This window comes from Jaculus jaculus, chromosome 9 (assembly GCF_020740685.1).
Source record: "Jaculus jaculus isolate mJacJac1 chromosome 9, mJacJac1.mat.Y.cur, whole genome shotgun sequence".
Taxonomy (NCBI): Eukaryota; Metazoa; Chordata; class Mammalia; order Rodentia; family Dipodidae; genus Jaculus; species Jaculus jaculus.
This window is the reverse complement of record NC_059110.1, coordinates 37,939,679-37,963,883: the sequence shown is the minus strand read 5'-3', so window position 1 is coordinate 37,963,883 and position 24,205 is coordinate 37,939,679. Positions and strand designations below refer to the sequence as shown.

The 24,205-nt window shown below is 39.0% G+C and overlaps 1 protein-coding gene and 1 pseudogene across 11 annotated transcripts in view; one reads left to right on the top strand and one right to left on the bottom strand.

Moving 5' to 3' along the window:
- The window catches only part of Ptprk (protein tyrosine phosphatase receptor type K), a 566,086-nt gene that overhangs the window by 310,847 nt on the left and 231,034 nt on the right, over window positions 1-24,205 (bottom strand). The gene's annotated exons all lie outside the window — the stretch shown is intronic.
- Window positions 640-23,789, top strand: LOC123463378 (annotated as a pseudogene).

Here is a 24,205-nt window from a genome sequence, read left to right as displayed (position 1 = left end):
AACTACAAATAAAAATGCCAAAAGATGCAATACACATAAACATTTAAAGTTCTTCATTTTCATAAAAAGTCAAAGAAAAACAGGATACCTCTGCTAGAAATTACTTATTTTTATCTTTTTTGTATTCTGTTTTCTCTACTATGAAAAAGATCCAGAACAAGTCAAAACAAAGTCTTCTATGGTGTGTGTGTATATATATATATGACCCCAGATAGGCAATGAAGAAGAAGCAGGCCTGGGGACCTATGCTCAGGATAAGCATATATATATGTACACACACACACACACACACATATATATATATTCCTGTAGTTTTACCTTCTGTGAGCTTTCTGAAGGGCTAGTCATTTCTGTCCCTTCCTGTAAACATTTTCTTCCTTAAATTTCTTAGCAGTTTCATGTGTTTCTCCTCACTGCACCTTTGTATCTCCCTTCTATGGCTCTGCTACAGGTAGGACTTAATGGGCCTTCCCTCAGATTTACATTAATGTTGGTGTCTATGACAGCATCTGTGACTCACCCATTTCCCCTGGGCAAAATTCCTTCTTAAGCCTTCTGTCAACATCTTCCAGAGGATTCATTTAGTTTAAGCCCCTTTCCCTGACATTTAGACTATTCAGGCTATGAGTCACTGCCAAAATGGCTGGCCTACAGTCACCTAAATTAACAGTGGTCCAGTCCCAGAAGTTCCAGTATGTACATGTATGTACACACCCCTCCCTCCTTTCAAATTACCTGCACCTCAATAAACAGCATTGTCGCTATAGTCAACTAGAGTTTGCCTAATTAAACACTCAGGCAACTCCTCTGACTTCTTTCCATTAAGTCCACTTGCCAGATAACTCTCAATTCCTGTATGCTGTATCTTAAGGTATTTTGATGACAAGTGACTTCACTCAGCCTGTCCAGGTCTATAATGGAAACTCCCTTCCTGTCTCTAAGCTGACTATAATAGGGATCTCCTAAATCACACTGTTAGTGGCCCCATTTTCAACTAGATCTCTTTAAGGTAGTCTCCCTGCTTTGTCTACTTAACTCTGGCCCTGGACTTGCCAAGACATATTCCTGGTGCTTGGCTTGCTTTAAAAAGCTTATGTTACTGACAGTCTAGGAAAAGGTGCCCTTGTTTACTACAAGATTATATGCATGAAGGCATACTCTGGCTGAAGAACAGGACACAGAATAAACATTATTATTGTATTGGCCTTATCATATTTACCATTTTTCTTCTGTGTCACTGACAAAGTTATCTCTGTAACAAAATGATTTAAAATGGGTTGATGCTATTCCATTTTAACTACAGTGTCATTATAATGTATTTTCAATGTAGATATGACCCTTGACTATCTCAAAGTACTGAAGTAATCTCTACTATAATTGATTGTGTTAAGCTAGAAAATTTAGGTTAAAGTGTGGCACAAAGATTCATTCCTCAATTTTATTCCACTAGGACAATTTTTTTTCTTTCTTAAAGAATTTTTTTAAACACTTAGACTCTATTTCCTTAAAACTTAATGAGCAGAAGATGTCCATAATGACTACTGATCCAAGAGATGATTATCTCCAATTCAACACTCATTTGATAATCATCTGAAGTCTGGAGTCCTGTTGAGCAACAGAGAAGTTTACCTTAAGTAACTCAAGGCTGCACTATAGTCAAAAGAACACATAGCCACAGGAGATGCTACTGCAATCCATGGAGCGTGCAGCCTACAGCATGAAAAACACCCAACAATGTTGATCTTTTGTCTGTGTCTTACAGGACAGGACTGTACACTGGGTGCTTTTCACTATTTGCTGATAGAAGCTGATGGTGTGTTTTCCAGAGAATCTGGCCAAGCAAAACCAAACTAAGGCTAGGAAGGAGGAATCCAACCAATGGCACCATGGATACTGGCAGCTTTTCACATAAAGGAGGCAAAATTTACCAAATATTAAACTCTCTATGATTTTTTCTGTCATATAGTAAAAATAATTTAAACAGACATATGTAGTAGAAACACCCTTTAGATTTTATTAAATTGTAAAATCCATAAAACAGCTAAGTCATCTCTAACATAGTTGAAAGGAAAAGAATTTCTAGTGCGTTGTAACACTTTCTGTGATATGCATAGACCATATGTGGGACTGTGAGTCTCTAAATCCAGGGGTTAGTAAGAATAATCAAGAGAGCTTCCCAAGCCAGGCATGGTGGTGCACACCTTTAATCCCAGCACTTGAGAGGCAGAGGTAGGAGGGTCTGTGAGTTCGAAGCTAGCCTGGGACTAAAGAGTGAATTCCAGGTCACCCTGGGCTAGAGTGAGACTCTATTTCAGGGGAGAAAAGAGAGAGCTTTCCAAATAAAACACATAATGCTACTACTTGCTATGTTTAAAAGCCATCTTACCCCTATTAAGAAACACGATTGTATCCCAGCACTCAGGAGGCAGAGGTACGAGGATTGCCATGAGTTCAAGGCCACCCTGAGATGACAGTTAATTCCAGGTCAGCCTGAACCAGAATGAGACCCTACCTCGAAAAACCAAAAAAAAAAAAAAAAAGAAAAAGAAAAAGAAACACGATTGTGTACACACACACACAATCTCAGGTTTATTTATACAAGAAAACTGAGAGGTAAGCCCAAGTAGCTATAGCCACCTGATATTCGATAAAAATGCCCAAAACACTCATTGGAGAAAAGAGTCACTTCAGAGATGGTGTTGGGAAAACTGGGTATATATCTGCAGAAGGATGAAAATAGATTCTTCTCTCTCTCCATGCACAAGAATTAAGTACAAATAGATTAAAGACCTTAACATTAGACCAGAAACTGCTAGAGGAAAAAGTAGGGGAAACCCTTCAACATATTCGTCTTGGCAAAGACTTTCTGAATAAAACCCCAATTGCTCAGGCAATAAAACCACAGATTAATCACTGGGACCTCATGAAATTACAAAGATTTTGCACTGCAAAGGATACACAGTGAAAAAAGCAAAGAGGCAACCTACAGAATGGGAAAAAATCTTCGCCAGCTATATATCTGATAGAGGATTAATATGTAGGATATACAAAGAACTCAAAAAGTTAAATAACAAGGAATCAAACAAGCCAATCAAAAAATGGGCTATGGAGCTAAATAGAGCGTTCTCAAAGGAAGAAATACGAATGGCATATAAGCATCTAAAAAAAAGTTCTACGTCACTAGCCATCAGGGAAATGCAGATTAAAACTACATTGAGATTCCATCTCACTCCTGTCAGATTGGCCACCATCATGAAAACAAATGATCATAAATGTTGACAGGGATGTGGAAAAAGAGGAACCCTTCTACACTGCTGGTGGGAATGCAATCTGGTCTAGCCATTGTGGAAATCAGTGTGGAGGTTCCTAAAACAGCTAGAGATTGATCTTCCATATGACCCAGCTATAGAATTCCTAGGCATATATCCGAAGGACTCATCTCATTTCCTTAGAAGTTCGTGCTCAACCATGTTTATTGCTGTTCAGTTTATAATAGCTGGGAAATGGAACCAGCCTAGATGTCCCTCAACTGATGAGTGGATAATGAAGATGTGGCACATTTATGCAATGGAGCTACTCAGCGGTAAAGAAAAATGAAGTTATAAAATTTGCAGAAAAATGGATGGATCTGAAAAGGATTATACTAGGTGAGGTAACCCAGGCCCAGAAAGCCAAGCGCCAAATGTTCTCTCTCATATGTGGATCCTAGCTATAGATGATTGGGCTTCTGCTTGAGAATAAAAATACTTAGTAGCAGAGGCCAGTAAGTTAAACAGGAGACATAAAGGGAAGAGAAAGGAAGAGAGGAGGGTACTTAATAGGTTGATATTGTATATATGTAAGTACAATGATTGTGATGGGGAGGTAATATGATGGAGAATGGAATTTCAAAGGGGAAAGTGTGGGGGGTTGGGAGGGAATTACCATGGGATTTTTTTTTATAATCATGGAAAATGCTAATCAAAATTTTAAAAAAAAGAAAACTGAAAGGCTAAATTACTAGGGACTTCATTCGCATACATGAACAGTATATGCGCCCCAGTCCCACTAGCAGAATGATGAACCAGAGGGAGAAGGGATAATGAGACAGAAATAGGTGCTTTATAAAGCACAACTTGTGGAAAGTGAGTCCTTCAACATTGGCATAGCAGGCAAGGAAAGCCAGCACTGGCTGCTCCACAAGCAGTGCCAAGGGAACCTTTCTCTCCCACATGTTGTATGTCCTCTACACTTCCTTTAAATAGGACGTGTCTGAGGATTAAAAAACTATTTTTCCCTCTATGTGCCTTCTAGGTATTTATTACCTGTGTGGTTGCTATAGTACACACTGAAAACATATATTTGAAAAAAAAAATACATACAATAGATTAGAAAGCTTTTTCTGTAGATATTAAAGAGCTATCTTTTGAAGCCATTTTGTTCTTATTGATATCATTTCTTTGCACAACAGTGAAACAGTTTTCCATTTCTTTTCTTTTTTTTCCCCCTGTTTTCCAAGAATTGCCAAACCATATTGGATTCATCTTTTCTACCATTAGCTTACAGAATTTACAATCACCTCCCCCTCTCCACACACACACACAAAGAAAGCCTATAAAAATAGCTGGTTTAGACAATTAGGCAGCTATTTCTACTCAGTCTGGTTAGCAAAATGGCCAGGTGGGGAAGAACAAGTCTACCATACAATAAAGTTATTATTCCTATAGGCACAGTTTTTCTTTGGACAAGAATATCAAGAAAAAAAACAAAGGAAGAAAAAAAGTAATCAACAAAATAGAAGTAGAGGTGAGCAACCATTTCATGGTTGACATAAAAAGATAAGTAACTCAGGAAGCAAGACCCTACATGCAAACTGGGAACTGAATCTTTCAGATTAAAAAAAAAAACAACTGCTAATTGTCCTCAATAAAACTCAAGACTTGTATTCTTCATGAGAAAGTTCAGTGTCTTTTCAACATTTGTTTGACAAATCAAGCAAATAAATACAAATTACAGGTAAAATTATACCACATAAAATAAGTGTCCTGCTAATCAATCCACCAACATTTAACCATTCTGTGTCATGTATTGTGACGGCTTCTACATGGGATATAAGAAATCCAGGATCATTACCTGTAGTTCAAAAAAATATACAGAGAAGTTACGTTATCATCACTCAATGAATCATCAATGTTAAAAGAATAATAACCAAGTGTGTTGGCACACACATTTAGTCCCAACACTTGGGAAGCAGAGGTAGGAGGATCACAGAGAGTTGGAAGTCAACCTGACATTACATAGTGAATTCTAGGTCAGCCTCAAAAAATGAAAGGAGGAGAAGGGAGGGGAAGAAAAGAACAGTGTGATATTGAGTTAAATATCCCAGGTAAGTATAACAATGTGTACAATGGAATGAGCTAAGAAATGGAAATGAAACACAAGAAAATTAAATTAGAGAAGACATGTCATCTATCCATGTATATCATGGCTAAACAGAAATGGAAAAACACTAGATACTAAGCAACCATGTTGCCTTCCTTTCCTTTTCTCCTAAACTGAGTGAGCAACTCTGCCTTGACCTAGCAGCCATTATATTTGAAGTCAGGAAGAGATGGTGTGCTTATATTTGGAGAACAGAGGAAGTGAAATTTATCTCCTTCCCACCTGATTTCCTAGAAATCACTCTGTAAGATAATGAATATAAACGGCTTCTCTAGGTGCAGAGATTGTTAAAAAGCCTTATATGACTGAACTGAGAGGATTGTTTTTTTCAACTTGAGCTCTCCCTGAATTTAAGTGGGACTCAAAGCTCAAATTCAATTCAGGGCATAACCTCTCAACAGGGCAGTCTGTTGAATTTGTTAGCACAGTGGTAACTAAGAAGCTATGGAGAACATTGTGTCTTGTATTTATTCCTTGATGTTCATCCAATAAAAGAAGCTTGAACAAGGCAGATCCAAAAACACACTCATTTAAAACTACTGTACCTTCCAGCTCAGTGCCAGGACTAAATAACTCAAATGGCCATGAGAAAGCAGAAAGGACCTTTTACTGCATGGCAAAGGTAGTCACTGACAATTCAGAGGCTACTGGTCCTGCAAAGAGGAACTCTCAACATGAACAAGGGACTTCCTGCTGCCAATCAATGGGACACTTCTGGTTGCTAAGTAAGTGAATGACACTTACTAACTGGGATGCATTAAATCCAGCAGGTCTATTTGTGAAGAGCAAGGCTTTATTTTCCAGGCGATCTGGGGGAGCAGTGTGCCATTTTATGGCACCAGAGAACTTGCTTGGCATATGCAACACATGTGTTCGACTTGGAAACCCTGGTACATAAAGCAAATAAAAGATTATAAACCACACAGGTGTCGGGATTAAGGACTCAGCAGACAGAAGGAGGAAAAGAGCATCATCTGGGTTTCCTTCATCGTCTGTAATAAAGGCAAGTTCCCTGGCGATTCCAGCAGAAAGAAGATGAGATACACATTTAGCACTTCCGTGAACAAAAGAAGAGACTTCTTGAATAGATGTTTTTGTAATTCAAGCTTTTTCTACAAAATCTGATAATCTTTCATAACAAATCCATCTCTGCCAAGCAAAAGGTAAATAAATATGATGGCCTCAATTTAGCATCCAAAAATGTTGTGTAGGAACTTTGACTAGTTTAAACAAGCGAGGCATAAGTCAGTGAAATGGACACTGTAAACGCACACAAAAGATGCCTCATTGACTGTGTGCATCCAACTTACAAAGAAGGGTTAATAGCTTAGGTAGAATATGTTTTCAGAAGGATATGCTTTAAGTGATTTAACACACTTATGTTCAGAGTTTAAAACATGACTGACCCAAAGTAAAGGAGACATGCACAACAAAGGCAGTGAGACCTCAGGCTTTATCTTGCTTTCAGTGACCCTGTAGGTCCTAGTTTGAAGGCAAAGCAATTTCTAAAAGTCTGTGATGACAGCAGTGAGTGTATGACAGGTACAAGCTTATGTATGGAAGCCCACCTTAGATCTGTTAAGCACAGTTCCTTAATGACTCCTATAGACCACGATTGCCATTAAAATGCTCTGCTGAGTAGACACTTGTAATACAGAAGCCTACGCTACAAGGAAGAATCAACATAGCCATGTCTCCTGACCTGCATTTGGATACATCTTCATAGTAGGGCTCAACCTATGCCACATAATCTAGCACTCCTTACTTCAAAGCCCTTGTGCCAGATCTCTGGCTGTTTCCTTACACAATTCTGCCCACATAAGGCTGAAATCTCCACCTTGAAGCTGAGCAGGATCCACTACCTTCCTTCACCAGCTAGCTGACCACAAACCTCTACACTTCTGCCTTCTAGGTGGTCCCTTAACAAGATTGCTTTTTATACTTCTTTGGTAATCTTTAGTTAAATAACAACAGTACAGGGCAGCAACAGTTTATAGTCCAACAAATGGCATTTTCCTCCCCATTATTTCATTATGGAATTTTCAAGTGTACAGAATTAGAAATAATTATATAACAAAACTCCATTTAATGCTTGCCAGCCATCAAAAACCATAAGCACTTGAGAAAATGCCTTATATTTATATTTATCTTCTTTTATATTAACATTCCCTGAAGAAATCATTTTCATACTTTTTTGTTTGTTTCTTCCTGAGCCAAGTTTAATGCTCAACAGATAGCAACAACTCAAATATTTATGAAAATAAGATGAAATTCAGGTCCCCAAAGTTCTCAGCTGTCCCTCAAGATTTCGGCTTACCTCAATCTATTATTCAATTCATAGACAGAAAAACCCACAAAACCATTCAGTATTTCACAAGAAATAATAATAAAGAGTAAATTTCCAGAACTGTATGAACGTAAAATAATTACAACCTGACATGATCACAGAAAATTTAATCAGCAAGTTAAATTTGCTTCTATCACTAACACTGAAAAAATCATTATCACTAAACATTCCACACAGCAAAGGGCCTGGAGTTTCATAGGAGAGAGAAGTCTTTACCCAGTACTAGCTAGCAATGTGACGTTTTGTCGTTGATCTTCTCTAAGACATCATTTCTCAATAGAAAACTCAAAATTTCCCAATGAACTCATTATGCTATTGTGAAGACTAATTACATTTATTTTTTTGAACTGTGTTCAAAAATATAAAGCCCCATATATTAAATTACATCTATAACCCACTAAAACCATGTTCAGAAAGGAACTTAGGCAAGGAATTTTTTTTAACTACAAACAAAAGCATTTCAGGAAGTTGATACAGCAGGTATTAATCAACAACAACCATAAAAAATAAAGCAGCACCCAAATTGTCTAAAGAATAACTGGAATGATTTGGCCCACGCAGGGAGTAAAATAAAATCAAACAGTTAGGACAGTTAATAGACCAAATAATAAAGGAGCTCAAAGAATAAGCTTTTATTTTCAAAGAATCACAGGCAATATGTCTAAGTCTCAAGATCAGCATATTCACGTAGCAGGAAGAATAATTGTTTTATAAGAAAGTTTGTGGCAAGGGGAAAAAGGTTGCCACTGTGGAGACAGTACACAATCAGAGCTGTATATGGTCTAAGCAGTAAAATGACTACAGTAAAATACAATAGAAATTTCAAGCTGAAGACAGACCCAACCAAGAATGTGTGATTAGGATCCCCTGATACAAGTTCTAAAAAGCATTCACTCTCTTTGAATTGCGAATCAGCAGAATAACTTGGCTCCTCCTGCACATCTTGTAAAAGAAAACCTTTGAACTTAACTAAGCCTCCTTCTTCCCCCAAGCAATCTTCTTCCAGATTCAGGGCCTTGGATTAGCTGGGTATTTTTCTGGGCCTGATGTCTTTCCTCATTTTAGCATGCCTGGTTTTTTTATATTATAATTCCTACTCCAGTGGAAAGTCATTCCTCAAATAGTTCTTTCTAGAGGTACTGCTTTCATGTCCATTACTGAGATGCTAACTCTTGCGTTTTTCTGCTTTAGTTATCAGTTGAGGTTGACTGCATTTTAGCTGTATAATATAAAGTTCTCAGAATTATTTGTACATCCTTCCAATACTAGTGCAGAATTTTAAGAATACAGAAGCCTAACCTAGCACACTCCTTTAAACCCAGCACTGGGGAAGTAGAGATAAGAGGCCTGCCATGAGTTGCAGGCCATCCTGGGATTGCATAGTGAATTCCAGGTCACCCTGGGATAGATGGAGACCCTGCTTCAAGAAAAAGGAAAAAAAAAAGAAAAGACTATAGAAACCTTGGAACTCATGGTGACCCATAAACATCAGGGCTTGACATAGATTAGCCTACTTACTACATATGATACAATTAATTAATCAATTAACTAATTGATTATTTGCAAAAGGCCGTAAGAAAGATAGTTGTTGGCCTGTTATCTTTGGTCTGTTCTGGGTCCCCTGTAACTCACTGCAGTATAGCACTTCTCAAATGCAAGGAGCAAATCTGAAATTTTGTCACCTTTGTACTTTATTTACTTAGTTAATTTCTATACTTCTACCCTCACAAAAAATGAGCATAGATAAGACAAGCTATTATTAACCTCTACTGCAGAGTCTGAGACTCCCCAGGTGCCACAACATAGCCAAAAGGTTCCACAACAGTCAAATGGCATCAATCAAAACCTCTATACTTTCCCATTCTAGTTCTCATGCAGCATGTCACGATGCCTAATGTAAAAATACATCCTCAAAAAATGTTATTGGCTCATGTGTTTATTGTTTTGCTTATGATGGACTCTGCTCTTCTGCCCAATGAAATGGAGACAGAGGACAAAACTAGCAACCAAAAGCAAAGCACAGGAGGTCATCCTGATATTCATGCATCAAACTGAGATGATTAGATTGTAAGCCTTATTTACTCAAATTCACACAAAAACCTGAAATAACTTTTAAAAATTATTAACCCAGAGACTTCCAGTTAAGATGGCAGCATAGGTACCACGCCAAAGAAGCCTAAGGGGGGGAAAGACAAAAAAAAAAAAAAAAAAAATCTCACCAAAATACACGCTTTTACTAAAAAGTGATGTGCATAGGAAATTGAAACAGCAGCAGAGAAGTAGGAGAGATCCAGAGCATCCAGAGCCCGCATGGACTGCAGCAGCAGCTCCAGCAGGTCCAACAAACTCAGTGGCAGCCACAGCGCGCCACAAAGCTACCAGGCTCGGCTCAAGCCACAGGAAAAGCCAGGTGAGGGGAGCTTTCACTCATACCAGAGCTCTCTGCAAACTCAAGCAACGTGAAGGGAGAGCAGCAGTGAACAACGGAGGAGCAGATCACAAGGTAGAAGAACATGTGGAACAGAAAGAGAACTAGAGCAGCATCAGCAGCCTCGCCTCCCCCACCTCAAGTAACCAGCTCCAGCAAAGAGAGCTGCTGTCCAGGGACCTGGCCACACCAACTTAAACGAACAGTGGGACCCAAGCAGGAACAGAGGTAACAGGGATTACACCAGAGAAGGGTCTCACCTGGTCACAAGCTGACTTAGAACCCTCAACAGATCAGAAATCTTAACCTCCTTGTTGTCAGGATTAAGGGTGTGGGTGGGGCACCACACACCATAAGGGACAGTTAGAGGATCTGGTTGTCACAATACCAACTCTTGGGTAAATACTCTGAGCTGTTTCTCCTTGAAAGAGTACATTCTTTAGTTAAATTGTAGAATCTGCCTATGTTTTGTACCACTCAGCCTACATGAAAACTCACCTAGCATGCAAACCCAGGGTCACTTTTGTAGATACTCTGAGAAACTGGAGGGCCACATCTAACGCCTTAAGCTCCTATCATGAAGTTTCATAACATGAGGTTGTATGATACATCTAATAATACCCAGCTAAGTAGAAAATCAAATCATTAATAATCCAGGATACAAAAGTATATACATTATAACACAAGAAACACCAATAATCAAGACAATATAAATCCACCAAAAAGTATTAATGCATCAAAAATGACCTCCAGTGAGAACGAGTAAGAGGAAATGCCTGAGAAAGATTACAAAGAATGATTATAAATATGTTCAAAGAAGGCAAAGAACAAATCAAAGGAATCAAAGAGAAAATCAAAGGAATCAAAGAAGACACAGGACACCAATTTAATGAAATAAAGAAGGCAATACAAGACATAAATAAGGAAATAGAAATAATAAAGAAAAACCAGTCAGAATTATTAGCAATGAAGAACACAGTTAATGAAATAAAAAATTCTGTAGAAAATCTCACCAGTAGAATGGATAAAGGAAAGGACAGAATATCTAAGCTAGAAGACCAGGTAGCAGATCAAATACAGTCCAACAAAGAGAAAGACAAACTTATAGAAAAGTATGAGTGTGAATTTCACAATATTTGGGACAATATGAAAAGATCAAACATAAGAATTCAGAGCAAAGTAGAAGAATTTCACTCCAAAGGCATAGTAGGCATCTTCAACAAAATCAGAGAAGAAAACATCCCCCAAATTGGAAAAGAGGTGCCAATGCAGGTACAGGAAGCCTTTAGACCACCACCAGAAAAAACCTGGAAAGAAGCTCTCCTCACCATATTATAATCAAACTACCAAACACACGAACCAAAGAAAAAATATTGAAAGCAGTCAAAGAAAAAAATCAAGTTACCTACAAAGGCAAGCCTATCAGGATTAGAGCAGACTACTCAACACAAACTGTAAAAGCCAGAAGAGCATGTAGTGATGAGATCCAAGTCCTGACAGATAACAACTGTCAACCAAGGTTACTTTATCCTGCAAACCTATCCATTCAAATAGACAGAGAAATAAGGACATTCCATGACAAAAGCAAGCTAAAGGAGTATTTGAAGACAAAACAGCTCTACAGAAAAAACTTGAAAAAATCCTCCAGGCTGAAGAGAAAGAAAAGCACACATATGAGGAAACAGGAAGAAAAAAAAAAAAAACAATACTCAAGTACGAGTTAACACAAGAGAGCAAAGGTAAAACTGGAAGAACTATGAAAAAATGGCAAAAATGAATACACACCTTTCAATATTATTTCTTAATATCAATGGCCTCAATGCCCCAACGAAAAGGCATAGGATTACAGACTGGGTTAAAAAGCAGGATCCCTCAATTTGTTGCTTACAAGAAACCCATCTTTATACAAATGATGGACACTATCTTAAAGATAAAGGTTGGAAAATAGTGTTCCAAGCAAATTGACCTAGAAAACAAGCAGGGGTTACTGTCCTAATATCTGACAAGGTAGACTTCAGTCCAAGCGTTAGTCAAGAAACATAAGGGGGCTGGAGAGATGGCTTAGTGGTTAAGCGCTTGCCTGTGAAGCCTAAGGACCCCGGTTCGAGGCTCGGTTCCCCAGGTCCCACGCAAGCCAGATGCACAAGGGGGCGCACGCGTCTGGAGTTCGTTTGCAGTGGCCGGAGGCCCTGGCGCGCCCATTCTCTCTCCCTCTCCCTCTCCCTCTCTCTCCCTCTCTCTCTCTCTCTCTCTCTCTCTCTCTCTCTCTCTCTCTCTCTCCCCATCTGCCTCTTTCTCTGCCACTTTCAAATAAATAAATAAGCATAAAAAAAGCACAAAAAAAAGGAACATAAGGAAGGTCACATTATATTGATTAAAGGCACCCTCCAACAGAAGGACACTACAATCCTAAACATATATGCACCTAACATGGGAGCTCCAAAATTCATCAAACAAATGATATTAGAACTAAAGTCACAGATAACACCAAACACAGTGGTAGTAGGTGAATTCAACACTCCACTCTCATCAATTGACAGGTCATCCGGGGAAAAAATTATCACAGAGGCATCTGGACAAAATGAGGTCATAGAAGGAATGGACCTAACAAATATATAGAGGACATTTCATCCAAATGCTGCAGAGCATACATTCTTTTCAGCAGCACATGGAACATTCTCTAAAATAGACCATATATTAGGACACAAAGCAAATCTTAACAAATACAGGAAAATTGAAATAATTCCTTGCATTCTATATGACCACAATGGAATCGAACTACAAATCAAAAGCAAGGAAGGCTATACAGCATACACAAAATCATGGAAATTTAACAACACGCTACTAAATGATGAATGCGTCAATGAAGAAATCAAAAATGATAATGAGAATAGAACATACCAAAATCTATGGGACACAATGAAGGTTAAGTGCCTATATTAAGAAATTAGAAAGGACACAAGTAAACGACTTAATGCTTCACCTTAAAGACTTGGAAAAAGAAGAATAAGGCAAACCAAAAACCAGTAGATGGGAAGAAATAATAAAGATTAGGGTAGAAATTAATGAACAGAAACAAACCAAAAAAAAAAAAAAAATCCAAAGAATCAATGAAACAAAGACTACGTTCTTTGAAAGGATAAACACGATTCATAAACCCTTAGCAAATCTGACCCCCATAAAAGAGACAAGAGACACAAATTAATAAAATTAGAGATGAAAAAGGTAACATCACAACAGATGCCAGCAAAATTCAAAAAATCATAGGGACATACCATAAAAGCATATACTCCACAAAGTATGGAAATCTGACAGAAATGGATGAGTTCCTTGATTTATATGACCTACCTAAATTAAATCAAGATGAGATTAATCACTTAAATAGACCTATAACAAGCATGGAGATCCAAACATTTATCAAAAATGTCCCAACTAAAAAAAGCCCAGGCCCAGATGGATTCACTGCTAAATTTTACCAAACCTTCAGGGAAGAACTAACACCACTGCTTCATAAGCTTTTCCAAAAAATAAAAAAGGTAGGAATCCTACTAAATTCCTTCTATGAAGCCAGCATCACCCTGATACCAAAATCAGGCAAAGACAGAACAAAAAAGAAAATTACAGACCAAACTCCCTCATAAAAATAGATGCAAAAATTCTCAACAAAATACTGGCAAACATAATGCAAGAATATATCAGAAATATCATTCACCCTGAGCAAGTAAGCTTTATCCAGAGATGCAGGGAGGGTTCAATATATGCAAATATATAAACATAATACATTATATAAATAGAATGAAGGACAAAAATCATAAGATCATCTCATTAGACACAGAGAAAGCATTTGACAAAAATCCAACATCCCTTCATGATAAAAGTCCTACAGAGACTGGGAATAGAAAGAACATATCTCAATGTAACAAAGGCTATTTATGAGATGCCTACAACCAACATATTACTAAGTAGGGAAAGGCTAGAAGCTTTTCCACTAAAATCAGGAAGAAGACAAGGGTGTCTACTGTCCTCATTTTTATTTAATATGTTACTGGAAATTTTAGCCATAGCAATAAGGCAAGACACATACATAAAAGGGACAAAAATTGGAAAGGAAGAAATCAAGTTATCATTATTTGCAGATGGCATCATTCTATACAGAAAGGACCCTAAAGACTCTACCAGAAAACTGTTAGAGCTGATAAACACCTACAGCCATGTAGCAGGATACAAAATAAATACACAGAAATTAGTAGAATTCCTATGTGCTAACAAAAAACACAGAGGATGAAATCAGAGAATCACCCCCATTCACAATTGCATCAAAGAAAATAAAGTAACTTGGAATAAACCTAACCAAGAAAGTAAGGATCTCTACAATGAAAACTATAAAACACTCAAGCGAGAAATTACATAAGACACTAGGAAATGGAAAAACATCAATTCTTCCTGGATTGGAAGAATCCATATTGTGAAAATGGCAATCTTACCAAAAGCAGTCTACACATTTAATGCAATCCCTATCAAAATTCCAAAGGCATTCTACATGGAAATAGAAAACACAATCCAAAAATTCATTTGGAATCACAAAAAAACCTCGAATATATAAAATAATACTGAGCAACAAAAATAAGGCTGGTAGTATCACCATACCTGATTTTAACCTACACTACAGAGCCATAGTAACAAAAACAGCATGGTATGGGCACAAATGCAGACATGTAGATCAATAGAACAGAATAGAGGACCCAGATATAAGTCCAGGTAGCTATAGCCACCTGATATTTGATAAAAATACTCATTGGAGAAAAGACAGCCTCTCAGCAAATGGTGCTAGGAAAACTGGACATGTATATGTAGAAGGATGAAGAATTAAATCCATATGGACTGAAGACCTTAACATCAGATCTGAAACTCTGAAACTGCTAGAGCAAAGAGTAGGGAAAACCCTTCAACATATTAGTCTAGGTAAAGACTTTCTGAATAAAACCCCAATTGCTCAGGCAATAAAACCAGAGATTAACCACTGGGACCTCATGAAGTTACAAAGATTTTGTACTGCAAAGGACACTGTGAATAAAGCAAAGAGGCAACTTACAGAATGGGAAAAAATCTTTGCCAGCTATATATCTGGTAGAGGATTAATATCTAGGATATACAAAGAACTCAAAAACTTAAATAACAAGAAGTCAAACAAGTCAATTAAAAATTGAGCTATGGAGCTAAATAGAGAGTTCTCAAAAGAACAAATACAGATGGTGTATAAGCATCTAAAAAAATGTTCTACAACCCTAGTCATCAGGGAAATGGAGAGTAAAACTACATTGAGATTCCATCTCACTCTTGTCAGATTAGCTACCATCATGAAAACAAATGATCATAAATGCTGGCAGGGATGGGGAAAAAGAGGAACCCTTCTACACTGTTAGTGGGAATGCAATCTGGTCCAGCCATTGTGGAAATCGGAGTACAGGTTCCTAAGGCAGCTAAAGATTGATCTACCATATGACCCAACTATAGCACTCCTAGGCATATATCCTAAGGACTCATCTCTTTTCCTTAGAAGTACATGCTCAACCATGTTTATTGCCATTCAATTCACAATAGCTGGGAAATGGAACCAACCTAGATGTCCCTCAACTGATGAGTATATAAGGAAGATGTGGCACATTTATGCAATGGAGTTCTACTCAGCAGTAAAGAAAATTAAGTTATGAAATTTGCAGGAAAATGAATGGATCTGGAAAGGATTATACTAAATGAGGTAATCCAGGCCCAGAAATCCAAGTGCTACATGTTCTCCTTCACATGTGGATCATAGCTACAAATGATTAGGCTTCTGTGTGAGAAGGAAAAAACTCAGGAGCAGAGATCATTAAGTTAAAAAGAAGATAGAAAGGGAAAAGAAAGGAAGGGAGGAGGGTACTAAATAGGTTGGTACTGTATATATGTAATTAGAAGAATACATTAACAGGGGTGAAAAGGTCCAATGTGAGATCAGGAAGAGATTGAGTAAAGAAACGGTGGAGGGAGGGCTAATCAAAATCTAAGAGGATAAATCATATGGAATTCTCCAGTTTTGAACAATGGAACACTCTGGAGCCGTAGATTGTTGCTAGAAAATTTTCAGTGCCAGGGATGGGATACCTCCAGTGAGTTGTTGTCCAGAGAGGTCCCTGATGCCCCGAAAACATTATAGGCCATTGCCGAGGTCCTTGGTTTCCCACCAGGAATAGATGGTAAGACCCTATTGCTAAAGACACCATATACTTGGGCTGCAAGGCTACTGAGAAATCCTGCTGGAACTGAGCTGATAACCTCCTCCATGTAGACCAGCTGACAGAAAGCTGAAAGAAGACATTCTACATGCAGTTCAATGGGAGAAAGAGATACCACCAGTGAAAATACTCAACAGTGGACACTGCAAGCCTTATATGTGGCCAGACCAAATGATCCAACAGGTGCAATAGTGGCACATCTATCATGGTGGAAACCAACTGCCCTTCAACTGGACTGGAGGCCTGCTCCATGGGGGGAATACATCCCTGATACTGAAAACTTAAAACAGGGGTGCTCAGGAGCTCTAGGGGTGTAAACTCTGCTGATGGCTGGATAAGTGTATATACTATGCTTATCATACTTCCCAATAAGCACTTCTTTTAATATTTATACCCTTATATTAATGCTACTCTCACTTTGGGCACAGAATCTTCTCTTTTAAGATGGCAGTGTCCTTGGGATGACTCAGAAGGTATCACAGTACTGGAAAGAAGTGACTGGAGTACTGAGTAACATCTCGATCACACCGTCCAAGGCTCGGGATCTAATGCGGAAGAGGTGGAGGAAAGAATGTAAGAGCCAAAGGAATGGTAGGACTCCTTGTAACATGCTCCTCCAGAAACAAAATGGCCTGGATATCCATGACCTCACAGTGCCTGACACTACCTACACAAGACCATCATAAGAGGAGGAAAAATCATGACATCAAAATAAAATAGAGACTGATTTGAGGTGGGGAGGGGATATGATGGAGAATGGAATTTCAAAGGGGAAAGTGGGGGGAGAGGAGGGTATTACCATGGGATATTTTTTATAATCATGGAAAATGTTAATAAAAATTAAGAAAAAGAAAATTATTAACCCAGAAAAGAAAAGTATCCATTTCCCAGCATAATATTTCTGCTATCATTTTAAAATACTGGGGTCTAAAGACATGGAAGTTTGAGCTAAAGTTTGCCCTCTGGTGCTGGAAATTTTTCATTCTTTATTATTTGCTGAATCACTACTTGGCATAAACCTATGACCATAGGCCTTATTTTCAGACAGAAAAAAAGAATTGATTTACTGCTTCTAGATAGCCAAGGAAAATGAATTTTTGAAGATCAAAGGATATTAAGATTCTTTTTTTCATCAGAGAATTCCACTGGTGAATACTAAGGCTATATATAACTAAATTCAGAAATAACAAGAAGCAACTATTTTACAAGTAATGTTTTTCAAATATGTTATTTATTTCTGGATTTGCTGCTTGGTTTGCTTGGTTGGTTGGCTGGCTGGCTGGCTGGCTTTAAGGCAGGGTTTCACTCAACTCATGATCCCCTCACCTCAACCACACAAGTGCTGATATTGACCACCACACCTGAGTATAATGACAATTTTAAGAATGTGCCTTGAAAAAGAAGATAATAGCCTGCCATTGTGGTGCGTGTCTTTAATCCCAGCACTCAGGAGGCAGAGGTCGGATTGCTGTGAGTACAAGGCCACCATGAGATTACACAATCAATTCTAGGTGAGCCTGGACTACATCAAGAACATACCTTGAAAAAATTAAAGAAAATGAAGAAAGAGTATCTTAATTGTCCACAAAATTACCCAAGTAGATGTTTATATTTACAATGTATAATGGTTCTGTTTATATTCTAACTTGTAATTTTCAGTAAGGCATTGTGACATGCAGATGATTATGATCCATGTGTTATCTGAACAAACAAATAGAGACACACTACAATATGTCGATACTCCTCACACTTTCTTCTTGCACTGCTGTGGTTTAAATTTAGATGTCCCACATAGGCTCATGTCTTTGAACACATGGGTCCCAGATGGTGGTGTGATTTGAGAAGGTTGTGGAACCTTCAGCCAGAGAAGCCTACATGGAGGACATGAGTCGTGGGCTTTAAAATGTTGGGGCCAAAGCAGGGCGTGGTGGTACACGCCTTTAATCTCAGTACTCGGGAGACAGAGGTAGGAGGATTGCTGTGAGTTCGAGTCCACCATGAGATGCCATAGTGGATTCCAGGCCCGCCTGGACTAGAGTGAGACCCTACCTTGAAAAAACAAAACAAACAACAACAAAAAAAGTGGGGCGAGAACCCACTTGCTTATTGTCCTTGACTTCCTGATGGATGATGCAAACTGACAAGGAGGCACCCTGCTTCTACTGTATCTTTCCCACCATGATGAACTCTGCCCACTGGAACTATAAGCCAAAACAAACTCTGTCCTTTCCTAACTTGCTTCTGATCAGACATTTTTGTTCACAGAAATGAAAAAGTACTGACGTACGTACTCTCTCAACTAAAATGCTCATACTATATAGACAACTGAGAGTTTTTAACCTTTTTATTATTTTAAATAAAAAACATTGTCATTTATCTTACCCTTAATAAGTCAATATTTTGTTCATATACTACATACAGACTAAAATAAAATTAGTCTTTGGAAATGACAGACAAAAACATCAATTTCAACTTGTACATGAATGGAAAGAACAAAACAATTCTAACAAATAAAGTCACCACACACTAACAATCAGATGGTCTGCTCCCTAGTCCTCTGCTCTCCTCCCTGATTCGGGTCTGCTCCTCTGCTGCTGGCTTAGGACTCTCGATCCTGTCAGCTTACGCAGAAGTAGGCCTCTTGCTCCACCTTCCTGACTGAATGGCCTCTGGATCTCTAATTCCCAGATTTTCTGATCTGATCTTATGGGTACTCACACTGAGTAAGCAGGCCAGAGATCCCAGCTCTTTCCTCTACCTCCCATTTCCCTGGTCCCTGGACCCCCTGCATGCTACCTTTGGACAGCCTGGTCGCTGCTTGTGTACTTTGGTACCAGGCCTTTTTCTCAGTTTTCCTGATTGACTGACCCCTGGGTACAAAAATTCCTATTGCCTTGAGCCAGAGAGTACACAATCCACTGTAGAAACTGACCTCTTAAAACCTGGCTATCCACATTCCCCACTCCTGGTTCCCCAGCCCCTGATCCCCTTCTGCTGAAGTGTACATGCTAGTGAAGGAAGTAGGCCACTGCTCCCAGTTCTCTACTTCCCAAATCTCCACATGCCTTTAATGAACTTGCCACCTCCACAGTCCACACATCTGGGGTTATAACCCCATAATATACTGACAGGAGTCATATTTAAAACAGAACACCTGAGCCAGGCATGGTGGCGCACACCTTTAAGCCCAGCACTCTGCAGGCAGAGGTAGAAGCATCACTGAGAGTTCAAGGCCACCCGGAGAATGCATACTGAATTCTAGGTCAGCCTGAGCTACAATGAGACCCTACATCCAAAAGCCCAAAAGTTGTACAAGCTTCCCCCTCAATAGAATAAATAATTTCCCCAAGACGGATAGACAAAAAAAAAAAAAAAAAAAAACACACACACCAAAGCCAGAAAACAGAGATCTCGACCAAGGATACATAGACCAACAATAGAAGCCTCCAATGAAATCTTACAGAAATTGAATCCCAAAACCAAAAATACAACAAAACAACAAAATCAAATACAATATAATCAAAAGAATTCCTGAACTGAAAGCAAACCATCCAAAAAAAAAAAAAAATCAGGGGTGGAGAAATGGCTTAGCGGTTAAGCACTTGCCTGTGAAGCCTAAGAACCCTGGTTCGAGGCTCGATTCCCCAGGACCCACGTGTATGGAGTTCGTTTGCAGTGGCTGAAGGCCCTGGCACGCCCATTCTCTCTCTCTTCCTTTTTCTCTCTCTCAAATAAATAAAAATGAATAACTTTTTTTAAAAAATCACATAAGGCTGGAGAGATGGCTTAGCGGTTAAGTGCTTGCCTATGAAGCCTAAGGACCCTGGTTCAAGGCTCGGTTCCCCAGGTCCCACGTTAGCCAGATGCACAAGGGGGCGCACGCATCTGGAGCTCATTTGCAGTGGCTGGAAGTCCAGGCTCGCCCCTTCTCTCTCTATCTGTCTTTCTCTCTGTGTCTGTCACTCTCAAATAAATAAATAAATAAATAAATTTAAAAAACAAAAATAAAAAATAAACAAAAATATATATATAAAAAAATCACATAAATGAAATTGAACAGAATTGTCTCATAGCACTCAGCTTTTGACACTAAGCTTAATTCAATTGAAGAAAACCTTAGAAAGCTCAAGAGATAAAAATTGTTTGAAGGTGAGTCAAAAAATGGAAGATCACAATAACTAGCTAATTAAAGTTAATTAGGACTGATCAAAATCAAGAATGAATTCCAGAAAACATCAAGAATATCAGACCTTGAACTAAAATCGTAAAAAAGAGCTTTATTTAAAAAAAAAAAAAAAAACGGGGCTGTAGAGATGGCTTAGCGGTTAAGCACTTGCTTGTGAAGCCTAAGGACCTCGGTTCGAGGCTCGATTCTCCAGGACCCACATTAGCCAGATGCACAAGGGGGCGCACGTGTCTGCAGTTCATTTGCAGTGGCTGGAGGCCCTGGCGTGCCCATTCCCTCCCTCCCTCCCTCCCTCCCTCCCTCCCTCCCTCCCTCCCTCCCTCCCTCCCTCCCCCTCTCTCTCTCTCTCTCCTCCTCTCTCTGTCTGTTACTGTGAAATAAATAAAAATAAACAAAATAAACTTTAAAAAAAAAAATCTCTCTTGAACCCCTCACCAACAGTCACTCATGTGGAAGACAGAACTTCTGATCTGGAAAACAAGACACAAGAAATTGATTGGAGGCCAAAAACATTGCTAAGTTGAAAAAATTAAGCGAAGAAGATACAAGAGAGCTGAGAGATACCCTAAAAAGACCAAATATCAACAACTAAAACATAAAACAACCAAATACCAACAAAATTCAACATACATCAAAAGCATCCACCTTGATCAAGTAGGCTTCATCCCAGTGATACAGGGATGGTTCGACACACAGAAATTAGTCAATGTTATACAACATAAAAATAAACTTAATCATAAGAACCCCATCATCATCTCAATTGATATAGAGAAGGCCTTTGACAAAATACAACAACACTGCATGATCAAAATGCTGGACAGAACAGGCATGGAAGGTTTATATCTCAACACAATTAAGACTATATATAAAACACCTAAAGGACAAATAATGCTTAATGGAGAAAGACTCAAGGGGTTCCCACTGAGATTGGGAACAAAACAGGGGTGCTCACTCTCACCACTGCTCAACATAGTACTAGAAGTCCTAGCCTAAGCAGTAAGAGAGGACAAAGAAATAAAAGGGATACAAATTGGAAAGGAAGAAATCAAGTTAGCCCTAAATGCAGATGACATGATCCTATACACAACCCAAAAATCTCTTCAAAATGTCTGAAGGGGATTAATTCCTTCTGTAAAGTAGCAGGATACAAAATCAGCCCACAAAATTCAGTAGCCTTTCTATATGCAATGGACAAATATACAGATAAAGAAATCAATGAGGCTATTCTGTTTATAGGAGTAACAAAAAAAAAAAAATAAATCCCTTGGAATAACATTAACCAGGATGTGAAAGACCTATATAATGAAAACATTAAAAAAAAAAAAAAAAAAAAAAAACCTCAAGAAAGCAGGGCATGGTGGCACACGCCTTTAATCCTAGCACTCAGGAGGCAGAGGTAGCAGGATTGCCATGGGTTCAAGCCCATCCTGACATAAATGACATAGTGAATTCCAAGTCAGCCTGGGCTAGAGCGAGACTCTACCCGGGGGCGGGGGGGGGGGGGACACTCAAGAAAGAAATCGAGAAGGACTTGAGAATATAGAAAGACCTCCCATGCTCCTAGACAAGTCAAATTAATGTTGTGAAAATGGCAATTCTACCAAAAGCAATGTACAGATTCAATGCAATATCAATAAAATCTCCAGCATCATTCTTCACAGAAATAGAAAAAATGATCTCAAAATTCATATGGAATGGCAGCAGGCCTTGGATATCCAAACACATCCTCAGCAAAAGAAACACCTCTGGAGGTATCATCATACCTGATCTAAAGCTATATTACAAAGCCATAGTAACAAAAACAGCATGGCCCTGGCAGAAAAAACAGAAACAGACCAATAGAACAGAACTGAAGACTAGACCTTAAGTCAAGTAACTACATCTTCTTGATCTTTGACAATCTACCTTGATAAAGTAGGGAGAAAAGACAGCACCTTCAACAAATGGTGTTGGACAAATCAGATAACCACATGTAGAAAAATGAAGCTAGACCATCTCACCATGCACACCAATCAAGTCCAAATGGATTAAAAACCTCAATATAAGACCGGAAACTCTTCTATTACTCGGGCAGGGGGGTGGGGAGGCACTCTTCATGTTATAGGACTGGGGAAAGACTTCCTAAACAAAACCCCAGTAGCTCAGGAAATTAAACAAGCAACCAACCAATGAGATCTCATAAAGGTTAGAAGCTTTTGCACACACAAAAATGCCATAAGCAGAGCCAATAGATTACCCACTTGTTGGGAGAAAATCTTTACCAGCTGTACCACAGACAGAGGCCTTATATCTAGGATCTACAAAGAACTCAAAAAGTAAACAGCAAAAAAATTAAACAACCCACTGAAAAAATAGGGCAGAGAACTAAATAGGGAGTTCTCAGAGGAAGAAATACAAATAGCTAACTCAGGCTTAGGAAAGTGTCCAGTGCACATGCCTGCACAGGCATGTGTGCAAGCCGAGAAGGAGGCATGGGCATGGAGCCCACCTCCATGGAGTCCCTGGCAGGCACCGCAGCCTAAGCACCCAGGTGGCAGGGCACGGCAACCCAGATCCCAGCCATGCCCATGGCCCTAGTGTGTGGCTTGTGCTCCCGCTGCTTCTCACAGCGGCCATGGGAGGCCGGGAGCAGGACCAGACCACCCAGTGGAGGGCCCCCAAAGACGGCATCTGTGCAGGATCTACATGTACCTCAAAGCCACCCTGGAACTGCTGGGCAAGGACGGGCTCTCTCTGCCAGTACAAGTGCAGCCATGTATGAAGCCTGTTCCATGCTATGGGTATAAACCATCCCCACCAAATGGCTGTGGCTGTATATTGTTTGGTGTTCATCTTAACAGTGGCACCCCTTCCCTGACAAAGTACTGCAACCAGCAGAACAGGTACTATGAGACCTACAGTAAGAGCACGAAGGACTACAACGAGGAGCTCCACTATTAGGAGCCAAAGAGATGTACAGAAGACACTGGGACTTGCTCAAAACATTCAGGCATGGGAAACCACGGGGAGCTCTTGTCTGACAGTGTTACACATCTAGGCTGTAAGCTGTACCTGGAGAGCCAGGAAGCTGCATGTTGGTGTTGTTATGAAGAAAAAAACAGATCTTTAACGATCCTGAAAAAAACAGATCTTTAAATATCCTGACAGCTGTTGGACAAATTAAGGACAGAAAAATATGACATTTGCCAAAAACTGATGTTTTCACAACATAATGCTGCCTTATTTTTGGGAAGGGTCATTTCAAGAGCTTACAAAAATGTATTTTGACTTTAAAACCTAAAGAGATTAAAGAAAGTGGAGCAGAGGAGGAAAAGGAGCTATCTTCTTGAGTATTGCCACGTTGTCTTGACTAATATCAAAACAGGTGTGTTGAGAGAAAGTCTGAAGAGTATTTAACTCGGTGTTCACAGCCAGACTTTTAAAAAAATGAGACCAAATACAAAATCCACTGTAAGATCTATCCAGCATTGACATATTTCAACAAATAAAACCTTCCTTAGAAAAAGTTTGTTTACTACGAAATTTACATTATTGCCTAGGAGGAATTGTAT